The sequence below is a fragment of the Oncorhynchus clarkii genome, chromosome 29 (assembly GCF_045791955.1).
Source record: "Oncorhynchus clarkii lewisi isolate Uvic-CL-2024 chromosome 29, UVic_Ocla_1.0, whole genome shotgun sequence".
NCBI lineage: Eukaryota > Metazoa > Chordata > Actinopteri > Salmoniformes > Salmonidae > Oncorhynchus > Oncorhynchus clarkii.
Genome location: NC_092175.1, coordinates 37,540 through 48,303, shown reverse-complemented (window position 1 = coordinate 48,303; position 10,764 = coordinate 37,540). Strand labels below are relative to the sequence as shown.

The 10,764-nt window shown below is 40.7% G+C and overlaps 1 non-coding gene across 1 annotated transcript; it reads left to right on the top strand.

Moving 5' to 3' along the window:
* Nucleotides 1–10,287: 10,287 nt before the first annotated feature.
* On the top strand, nucleotides 10,288–10,478 carry LOC139388836 (U2 spliceosomal RNA). Its single transcript, XR_011629360.1, has one exon. It is a non-coding gene; the product is annotated as a U2 spliceosomal RNA (small nuclear RNA).
* The last annotated feature ends 286 nt before the right edge of the window (nucleotides 10,479–10,764 follow it).

The window sequence follows — 10,764 nt, the reverse complement described above, 5'->3', positions numbered from 1 at the left end:
ATATGGAAAAGTCTGTTGTAATGTATATTGGGAAGGTTAATGATATTTTTTCAAAGATTATTTTAAGGTGTTAGGAGTGTTTTTAGGGTTAAAAGAAAAGGAAGCTAGGGATTTGACATGGAATGGTGTGATAAATAAAGTTAGGAAGGTTGTAAATATGTGGAATGGAAGTCTAAAATTAAAGAGGAAGGTTATTGTTATAAATTCATTACTGATGTCAATTTTTGTTCACGTCATGAATGTTTTAGGGTTTTATCCGAAATAAATAAGATTTTAGTTGATTTTTTTATGGGATGGGAAGGGGGCGAAAATTGCTTTTAAAACTTTGATTGCAGGTTATGAGGAGCGGGGTTTGAAGTTAGTGGATCTAAAGGTGAGGAGAATAGCGATAAGAGTGAAAATGGTTCGGAAGTATTTATATGGTGAATTAGATTACGGGTGGAAAAAGTTTTTTACCGAGTATTTGCAGGAGGTTGGGAGGATCGGGGATAATGGTTTATTAATGTGTGTAAAACAGGAAATGTTGGGAAATATACCTTTGTTTTACAAGGAAGTTTTTGAGGCTTGGGGGCAGTTTTTACCACACATTTCTTATGATTGTAACATTTTGGAAAATATTTTAAATCAGCCAATATTTTTGAATCCAAAGATCAAGTATAATAATACAATGTTGTTTTGTAAATATTCTCTGAGGGCTGGGATGAGACAGATTTGTGATATTTTATATGAAGTCATTCCAGGGTTTCTTCCTGTACAGGCTATTTATGACAATATTGTTGAGGTGGAGGATGAAATAAGCAAAACTACTGTAGGAAATATGTATAAGAAAATTGTGAGGTGTATTCCTGAGGAGTGGGTGTTTTTAATAAATACAGAGGTGGTTAAGAGAGCTGGGGGTTTACCGGTTTTATTTTATGAAAGTAATGGAGTGAAAAATGATTTGTCAGGTTTGAAAGTTAAAACAGTATATAGTAAATGTATTTTGCAGGAGATAAAAGTTCCTGCCTCGGAGAAAGTGTGGTCGAAGGTTTTTGTGGATTTGGATGTGAAGTCAACATGGAAGAATGTTAATGTAAAATGTAATTCAATAGAATGTGAAGATAATGATTTTAAAGTCAAACATAATAGGATTTTACATCCAATCAATAGAGATATTAATAGAGAATGTGACATTTGTCGTATAGGGGTGGAAGATTATATGCACTTTTTCATTGGATGTAGTAGATTAAGAGGGTTTCATGTGTTTTTAAAATTGCTTTTAGTAAAACATTGGGGGGAGGAGATTTTTTATGGGTTGGAATGGAGGATATTTTTTCTGTTTGGTATTACTTTAATTACTAATTTGGATTTAGTGAGGTATTTAAATGTCAATTGATTGTATTTTCTTTCTGATTTTGTAAAAGGGTGAATTGTTCATCCTTTAATTATGATTGAAATGCTGTAAAATTGTCTGTTTCGCATAAAAAAAAGAAAAAAGTCTGCCTGATCTCGTCAGATCTCAGAAGCTAAGCAGGGTTGGGCCTGGTTAGTACTTGGATGGGAGACCGTCTGGGAATACCAGGTGCTGTACGCTTCTTGTCCACTAGGCGGTGCTCTTGCATCATTTCATCAGCATCACTGCCTTGTGGAATTTAAACTCTTTGTCCGTTTTTTCCCACAAGGCTGAAATATGTGCCCTCGCTTTGAAATAAGTAAGCAAGGTTAGTTTGTATTTCATCCAACGATATGTGCTACAAATTATGGCTACAGTATATGCAATTTCTTCCACTTTTTAAGTGACACAAAGATGCTTATCTAAATGGTGAAAATGCAACATCTGTTAATCAGACTCACTTTGACTTTAAATAGTGCATCAAGAGATAATTTCTCGCTTACGACCATACCGGCCTGAGTACGCCCCTTTTTGGAAGTTTCAGGAAGTGAGTGAGCAGCAGGTGTTTGATTGTTTGGATAGAGAAAATTGTTTTTGTTTTTGGTGGTTTATATACTTTAAGTTTGGAAGTTTGTTTGGGGAGTGTAGTTTATTTTCTTTGTAAATGTTTGCGTTTTTATCCCCCAACGGCGTGAGCTGTTTGGGGGATTCTACGTAAAATAACCGGACGGATTCAAAGGCTTCGCCATCAAGAATAACGACAACAATGAGAATGGACAACGGAGAAAAAAAGAGTTGAGGAGAAGAAAATATGAGAAAGAACTGACGGTGAACGTGGTGAAGAAAAAATGACAATGATGGAATTGCTGAGAGGAATAAAATAAGTATGTGGAACGATTTTGGGATGTTGAACGAAAGACAGAAATAAGTTCGAAATAACCATGTCGCATGTGAAGGGAAAAGAAAGACTAAAAATAAAGAGCTGTCAAGTCATGGCAAAAGAACTGGGGAACGATGAACCTGTGGTGTCCTTTTTGAACTTGCCCGCACATATTACGGATGAAGACATATATGAGAAATTACAAGGATGGAAAGTGAACGCGACAACACCAATCAAGAGGAGGATGTGGCCAGGAACGGACATTGTCGACGGGACGAGATTTTGTAAGGTGAAGTTTACGGACAGTGTGCAATCATTGCCTTACTCAACAAAGTTCTACAGGCGAGGGATTTGAATATTTCCGAGTGATCCATGATCACCAAGTTAAGGTATGTAGACTATGTATTCACATACTTAAAGAATGTCCAGAATTTATATGTCAAAAATGTGGTGAACAAGGACATTATGCCAGAGAATGTTCGAACATCGGTGATATGTGTAGAAGGTGTGACAGGCCTAAAGACAGATGTAAACGTAAGAAGGGGAATGATGTCTTATTTCTGCAAACAATGGACCTCATTACTGAAGAAGATGAGGGGAGTGTGGCTATGGAGTGAGAGGAAGAGAGTGATATGGAAAGTGTGTCGCAGGTGATTCCAGAGACAGCTATAGATATGCTTGGAGAGTATGTAAGGGAACACCCCCCTGAAATGGACAAAAATGAATGGGAAGTCATCGGCACTGGACAAACCATATACACGGTGTCCAATAACACTCAATTTGGCGTCGTTTCGTTCAAAGTTGATTGCAAATGTCATATGGCAAATGCCGGGTGTAACACTTTGAAAATCCAACAGGTGGCGAGCGCGCTCCACCGTAGTTTTTCATATTGCAAATGCAACACAAGTCAACATCCAAAAGCAACATTTTGAAAAAGTGAAAAAAAATCAAAAACCTAGCAACCCCTTAATGAAGTGCTTTCTGGACCGTTTTTCAAAAATCTTTCGATTTTTTTGTCAATTACACATGTGTAAGAACTCTATGAATATACTTTTGTCCAATTTTATTATAAATGTTTTAAATTGTTTTACTTGCGCATAAGGCAGATGTTTTGTCCATTTGCAATCTGATTTCATAGGAAGTTAAAAGTCAAAAATAGCAAAAAAAAATTAAAAAACTTCACACACCCTTAAAAAAGTGCTTTCTGGACCGTTTTTCGAAATTCTTTTAACACACGTATAAGAACTGTATCAACATACTTTAGTCATATTTTATTATCATTTATTTTTTTTTACTTGTGCATAAGGCATATGTTTTGTCCATTTGCAATATGATTTCATAGGAAGTCAAAAGTAACTTTTTGGGTGGGCAAATGCCATAAGAAATTTGACATACTCAAAAATCCTGCAGAAATGCAAAATTGACTGGCCTGATGAACACAGGATGGCCGGGCAGTGATAGTTGCTCTTTTCCATCTCTCGTTGTGTTGACTTCATCATGTCCATTTGGTGATGTTTTTTCACTGTTGAATCATATTGCAAATGCACGTGCATCAAACAACAACATTGACGAATACGCTGATTCGGTGAGCGAGTTCATTAGAACGTGCGTTGAAGATGTCGTTCCCATAGCAACGATTAAAACATTCCCAAACCAGAAACCGTGGATTGATGGCAGCATTCGCGTGAAACTGAAAGCGCGAACCACTGCTTTTAATCAGGGCAAGGTGACCGGAAACATGACCGAATACAAACAGTGTAGCTATTCCCTCCGCAAGGCAATCAAACAAGCTAAGCGTCAGTATGGAGACAAAGTAGAATCTCAATTCAACGGCTCAGACACAAGAGGTATGTGGCAGGGTCTACAGTCAATCACAGATTACAAAAAGAAAACCTGCCCCGTCACGGACCAGGATGTCTTGCTCCCAGGCAGACTAAATAACTTTTTTGCCCGCTTTGAGGACAATACAGTGCCACTGACACGGCCCGCAACCAAAACATGCGGACTCTCCTTCACTGCAGCCGACATGAGGAAAACATTTAAACGTGTTAACCCTCGCAAGGCTGCAGGCCCAGACGGAATCCCCAGCCGCGCCCTCAGAGCATGCGCAGACCAGCTGGCTGGTGTGTTTACGGACATATTCAATCAATCCCTATCCCAGTCTGTTGTTCCCACATGCTTCAAGAGGACCACCATTGTTCCTGTTCCCAAGAAAGCTAAGGTAACTGAGCTAAACGACTACCGCCCCGTAGCACTCACTTCCGTCATCATGAAGTGCTTTGAGAGACTAGTCAAGGACCATATCACCTCCACCCTACCTGACACCCTAGACCCACTCCAATTTGCTTACCGCCCAAATAGGTCCACAGACGATGCAATCTCAACCACACTGCACACTGCCCTAACCCATCTGGACAAAAGGAATACCTATGTGAGAATGCTGTTCATCGACTACAGCTCGGAATTTAACACCATATTGCCCTCCAAGCTCGTCATCAAGCTCGAGACCCTGGGTCTCGACCCCGCCCTGTGCAACTGGGTACTGGACTTCATGACGGGCCTCACACTCAACGTCAACAAAACTAAGGAGATGATTGTGGACTTCAGGAAACAGCAGAGGGAACACCCCCCTATCCACATCGATGGAACAGTAGTGGAGAGGGTAGTAAGTTTTAAGTTCCTCGGTGTACACATCACAGACAAACTGAATTGGTCCACCCACACAGACAGCATCGTGAAGAACCTCAGGAGGCTGAAGAAATTCGGCTTGTCACCAAAAGCACTCACAAACTTCTACAGATGCACAATCGAGAGCATCCTGTCGGGCTGTATCACCGCCTGGTACCTGCAACTGCTCCGCCCACAACCGTAAGGCTCTCCAGAGGTTAGTGAGGTCTACACAACGCATCACCGGGGGCAAACTACCTGCCCTCCAGGACACCTACAAAACCCGATGTCACAGGAAGGCCATAAAGATCATCAAGGACAACAACCACCCGAGCCACTGCCTGTTCACCCCGCTATCATCCAGAAGGCGAGGTCAGTACAGGTGCATCAAAGCTGGGACCGAGAGACTGAAAAACAGCTTCTATCTCAAGGCCATCAGACTGTTAAACAGCCACCACTAACATTGAGTGGCTGCTGCCAACACACTGACTCAACTCCAGCCACTTTAATAATGGGAATTTATGGGAAATTATGTAAAATATATCACTAGCCACTTTAAACAATGCTACCTAATATAATGTTTACATACCTACATTATTCATCTCATATGTATACGTATATACTGTACTCTATATCATCTACTGCATCTTTATGTAATACATGTATCACTAGCCACTTTAAACTATGCCACTTTGTTTACATACTCATCTCACATGTATATACTGCACTCAATACCATCTACTGTATCTTGCCTATGCCGCTCTGTACCATCACTCATTCATATATCTTTATGTACATATTCTTTATCCCCTTACACTTGTGTCTATAAGGTAGTAGTTTTGGAATTGTTAGCTAGATTACTTGTTGGTTATTACTGCATTGTCGGACCTAGAAGCACAAGCATTTCGCTACACTCGCATTAACATCTGCTAACCATGTGTATGTGACAAATAAAATTTGATTTGATTTGAATATGTTTCAATGGGCATTTACCATCACGAATGTGGTATGCTCAAAAGTCAAACTATACTTTGCTCAAACTAAACTTTTGTCAACTTTTATTATCATCATTTTTTATTTTTTTTTACTTGTGCATAAGGCATATGTTGTGTCCATTTGCAATATGATTTCATAGGAAGTCAAAGTCAAAAGTCACTTTTTTGGGGCCAAATGCCATAAGAAATTTGACATGCTCAGAAATGCAAAATTGACTGGCCTGATGAACTCGGGATGGCCGGGCAGTGATAGTTGTTCCTTTCCCATCACTCGTTGTGTTGATTTCATCATGTCCATTTGGTGATGTTTTTTTCACTATAGAATCATATTACAAATGCATGTGCATTTGTAATATGTTTCAATGGGCATTTACCATCACGAATTTGGCATGCTCAAAAATCCTGCAGAAATGCAAAATTGACTGACCTGATGGACACAGGATGTCCGGGCAGTGATTGTTGCTCCTTTACATCGCTCGTTGTGTTGATTTCATCATGTCCAATTGGTGATGTTTTTTTCACTATTGAATCATATTGCAAATGCACGTGATTCTGGTTCCTCTCCATCGATCGTTAGGGTTGATTTCAGAATGTCACTTTGGTGATGATACCTCACTGTTTAAACATATTGCAAATGGACAAGAGACACCAGCAAGTCACCGTCCATCAGTCAATTAGATATCATTCTGACACCAAACTGACACCAAACCCATTTTTTCCAACTCGTTTAGTAGCCAACTATCACATACTTCAGAGCTGGCCAAAATTCACGACGCCTTCTGTTCAAACCATAATAAAAACGTAAAACACATAGTTACAGTCTAGCTACGGATCCAGTTCTGATGTTATGTGTAGGCCTAGCTGAGGCGACTCCCACGTTTCGGCTCGATAGGTCATTTGGTGCCCGAGCAAGACCCTAATTGGTGCTGAAAATCCACTTTTTTCCATGACTTGCTACGGGGTCCTTGAATGAGCTATCGGACAGAAACGTTGGGGTCCGTCTATATGGGCCGAGCCGGTTTCAATGCACCTAGTCTTGCGTCTCTGAGACTTTTCTAAATGTCGTCATTTTCGTAATGGTCAAAATGAATTGAAGTCATTGCAAATGTTCTCGGTCCGAGAACCTTCTAGAGCCACCTAACTCACCACGCACTATCGACCTGAGGTCTAGAACAGGTTTCTAAAGTTTCAGAACTCTAGGTCTGACGGTTCTTTAAAAGTTCGAACAAGGTTAACTAATGCAGGCAGTGTATGTCTCTACGCACCCCAATGTGTCCCTCCTTCCAAGCTGTGTGTGTGTGTGATTTAGTTTTTTTTCGACATTTTATGGGAGAAATGACTGATTTACAGTTCATGGGGTTGCCTAATCACACATATGAAGTTTTGACTTTTTTAACCTTTCGAAACAACACCTGAGACACCAATTATGGCACTTCCGGTTGGCACAGGAAGCTATAAATCAACACATATCCCCATTGGGGTATGCTGTTACAGAATCCTGAGTTTTAAGTCCTTACGTTAAGAACTGACTGATTTACACAGGGTTGAATGCACTATGTCTGTCAAACTGCAGGCAGGGTATGGGTAAACACTTTTAGGGGCATTCTAACCACTTCCGGTTTGTCCAGGAAGCTCAGAATCAACACAGGTAGACCTCATAGTGGCCTGATGGACTGGTACCGAAGACAGGTTCATACGGCATTCATAACCCATATAGACTTCAGGTTGAAATTAGGGGTGCAGGCAATGTATTCCTATGGGGAGAGATGACACTGTAATCTGTGAGATCAAAAAACACTGTTTTACTCTTAAGGGTTAATGCCACACGGTCAAGGTTAGGCTTGTACAGATCGGGAGGACCTTAGGAACATTCATGTGGTGGAATTTTTCTTCTCACCCTAACGGTTCTCTCACTGTCACTCAAAAGCAAATGACATTGTGGGGCAGGCTTCATTTTGGGCCTACTTTTCTAATGGTCGTTGCGCTTAGACCGAGCGAGCTACGGTCAAGCGGGATAGCTCGTTGAACTCAGCACAGTCTGGAGACTATGGTGATGCCATTTTTTGTGTTGATTTCAGAATGCCATTTTGGTGATGGTCCCTCTCCGTTTAAACATATTGCAAATGCACAAAAGTCAACTAGCAAGTCAGTGTCCATCAGTCAATTAGATGTCATTATGACACCAAACCCACTTTTTACTACTCATTTAGAAGCCAACTATCACATATGTCAGAGCAGTCCCATAATTCACAGCGCCTTTAGTTTAAAACATAATAAAAAGGTAAAACACATAGTTACGTTCTAGCTGCGGGTCCAGTTCGGACATTATGTGAAGTCCTATGTGAGGCGACCCCGAATCCCGAGTTTCGGCTCGATAGGTCATTTGGTGTCCGAGAAAAAACCTAATTGGTGCTGAAAATCCACTTTTTTCCATGCCTTGCTACGGGGTCCTTGAACGAGCTATCGGACAGAAACGTTGGGGTCTGTCTCTATGGGCCGAGCCGGTTTCAATGCACCTAGCCTTGCGTCTCTGAGACTTTTCTAAACGTCGTCATTTTCGTAATGGTCAAAATGAATTGAAGGTATTGCAAATGTACGAGGCTGTTTCTCGGTCCGAGAACCGTCTAGAGCCACGTAACTCACCACGCACCATCGACCGGAGGTCTAGAACAGGTTTCTAAAGTTTCGGAACTCTAGGTCTGACGGTTCTTTTTTAGCTCGAACAAAGCTAACTATTGCAGCCACTGTCTGTCTCTACGCACCCCAATACGTCCCTCCATTCAAGTTGTGTTTTAGTGTGATTTTTTTTTCCTTTGAATTTTTTGGGGAAAAATGACTGATTTACAGTTCATGGGGGTTGCCTAATCACATATATGAAGTTTTGGACAGATCTGACTTTTTTAACCCTTCGAAACAGCCCCTGAGACACCATTTAAGGCACTTCCGGTTGGCACAGGAAGCTATAATTCACCACATATCCTCATTGGGGTATGCTTTTACAGAATCCTGAGTTTTAAGTCTTTACGTTAAGAACTGAGTTATTTACGGAGGGTTTAGTATGTGTGTGTTATTTCAGAAAATCATAGAAAATCACAGAAATCTCGCAGAGCTCCGCAGCACACTTTAAAAAGATTCGTATGAACACCCTGCAACTGGATCTGTAACCGTTGAAAAAAAAAAACGCCTATTTGTGACCATCGCCAAGTTGTCATTGTTCCGTTTCTCTTAAATGACGATAGATAAATGGCTGGTTCTTTTTTTATTGACACCGGAGGCTCCTTGACTTTGACCTGAAGTGGAAAAATAATTTCTCTATTTCCATTTAGGACCTTTAATCCCAGAAAAACGGCCATAACTCAAAAACCGTCGAGGCCTAGACGCCATCTTGTTCGGGGCCAACTGCCCATTATGCCAAACCTACGCTCACCAAGTTTCGGCTTCAAAATATTTTCCGTTTTCGAGATAAGGCCCCGTCGTGATTCGTGATGTTTTGCCAAATTGCCATATGATTCCGTATGCCCTCTTGTGGGAAATTCCGGGATAGCGGAAAAACGGTCAAAAACTTGTTTATTTTATAAAACGGAAACCGAATGTCCGACAAAGTTCATTTGATGACTTCCCGGTAGGTCTGGCCCTACCGCACGGCCCGACGCCGACCGCGAATTTTACAAACGATTTCGGACGTCTAGTAAGGGACCGTACATTTGCAATATGGACTTTCTCACTGATCATACACGAAATGCCGAAATGTTCCCTTATGTATGGAAAGAACAGGGGGTGGTACGTGGTGTATGAATGAGAGTTATTTGGGGGATGAGGATTATTGTAAACAACTTACATCTTTGATAACATGTGAAATGGAGGATAAGCAGAAAGAGAATGTAAGTGTTTATGGTGGAACAAGGTTAAGGAAAAAATCTAAGTTTTTAGTATTATGGAAGCTGGTAATGTGGAAGGACAGATCCTTGTCTTTCTTGGGCAAGGTCCTGGCCGTGAAGGTGGATGTACTGCCTTCCCTTCTGTATTTAGCCTACATCATTTTTCAGCTTACTTTTAATTTTACCTTTATTTAACTAGGCAAGTCAGCTAAGAACAAATTCTTATTTTTAATGACGGCCTAGGGGGTTAACTGCCTGTTCAGGGGCAGAACGACAGATTTGTACCTTTTCAGCTCGGGGGTTTGAACTTGCAACCTTCCGGTTACTAGTCCAACGCGCTAACCACTAGACTACCCTGCCTCAAGGATCTAAAGTGGTTAAGATGTGGTGGTACAACGTTTTGAAACCAGTGGCTTTTTTGTTATGAAAACCTTTTGTATGGGTATGTTATAAATGTGTGAATTGTTCACCGTTTGGATGTATGAAAGGAAGAATAAAACTTTTAATCATCATCATCTGTTCTCATCAGTTTAATATCTGATACATCCCCCATCGGGGGACTACATATTAAATAGATTTTTCAAACAGGGAGTCGGAAATGAGGCTTGCTCCTTCCGCTCCACGCATCGACCCGGTCCTTCCGCTCCACGCATCGACCCAGTACCTCCAGGAACGGTGCAACACTTTTCGCCCATTGTCAAGGAAAAAAAATACACCAAGCTATGTAAACAGTTAGCAGAAGAAGAGAAGGAAAGAAAAAATAATAAACATCCAAACTGAAAGAAGGACGAAGTGCCCTTCATGTTGTCCCCCGTTTTAACAAATTCAAATGTAATATTCAAATCCTGTTTTTATGTATATAAGAGCTGTTTAAAAGGAAATGTCACAAAACTTAAAAAAAAAAAAACTGTTCTTAGTGTAGTTTTTTACAATTAACTTCTTGCGTCGAGCAATTCCGTATCCGGGAGCATA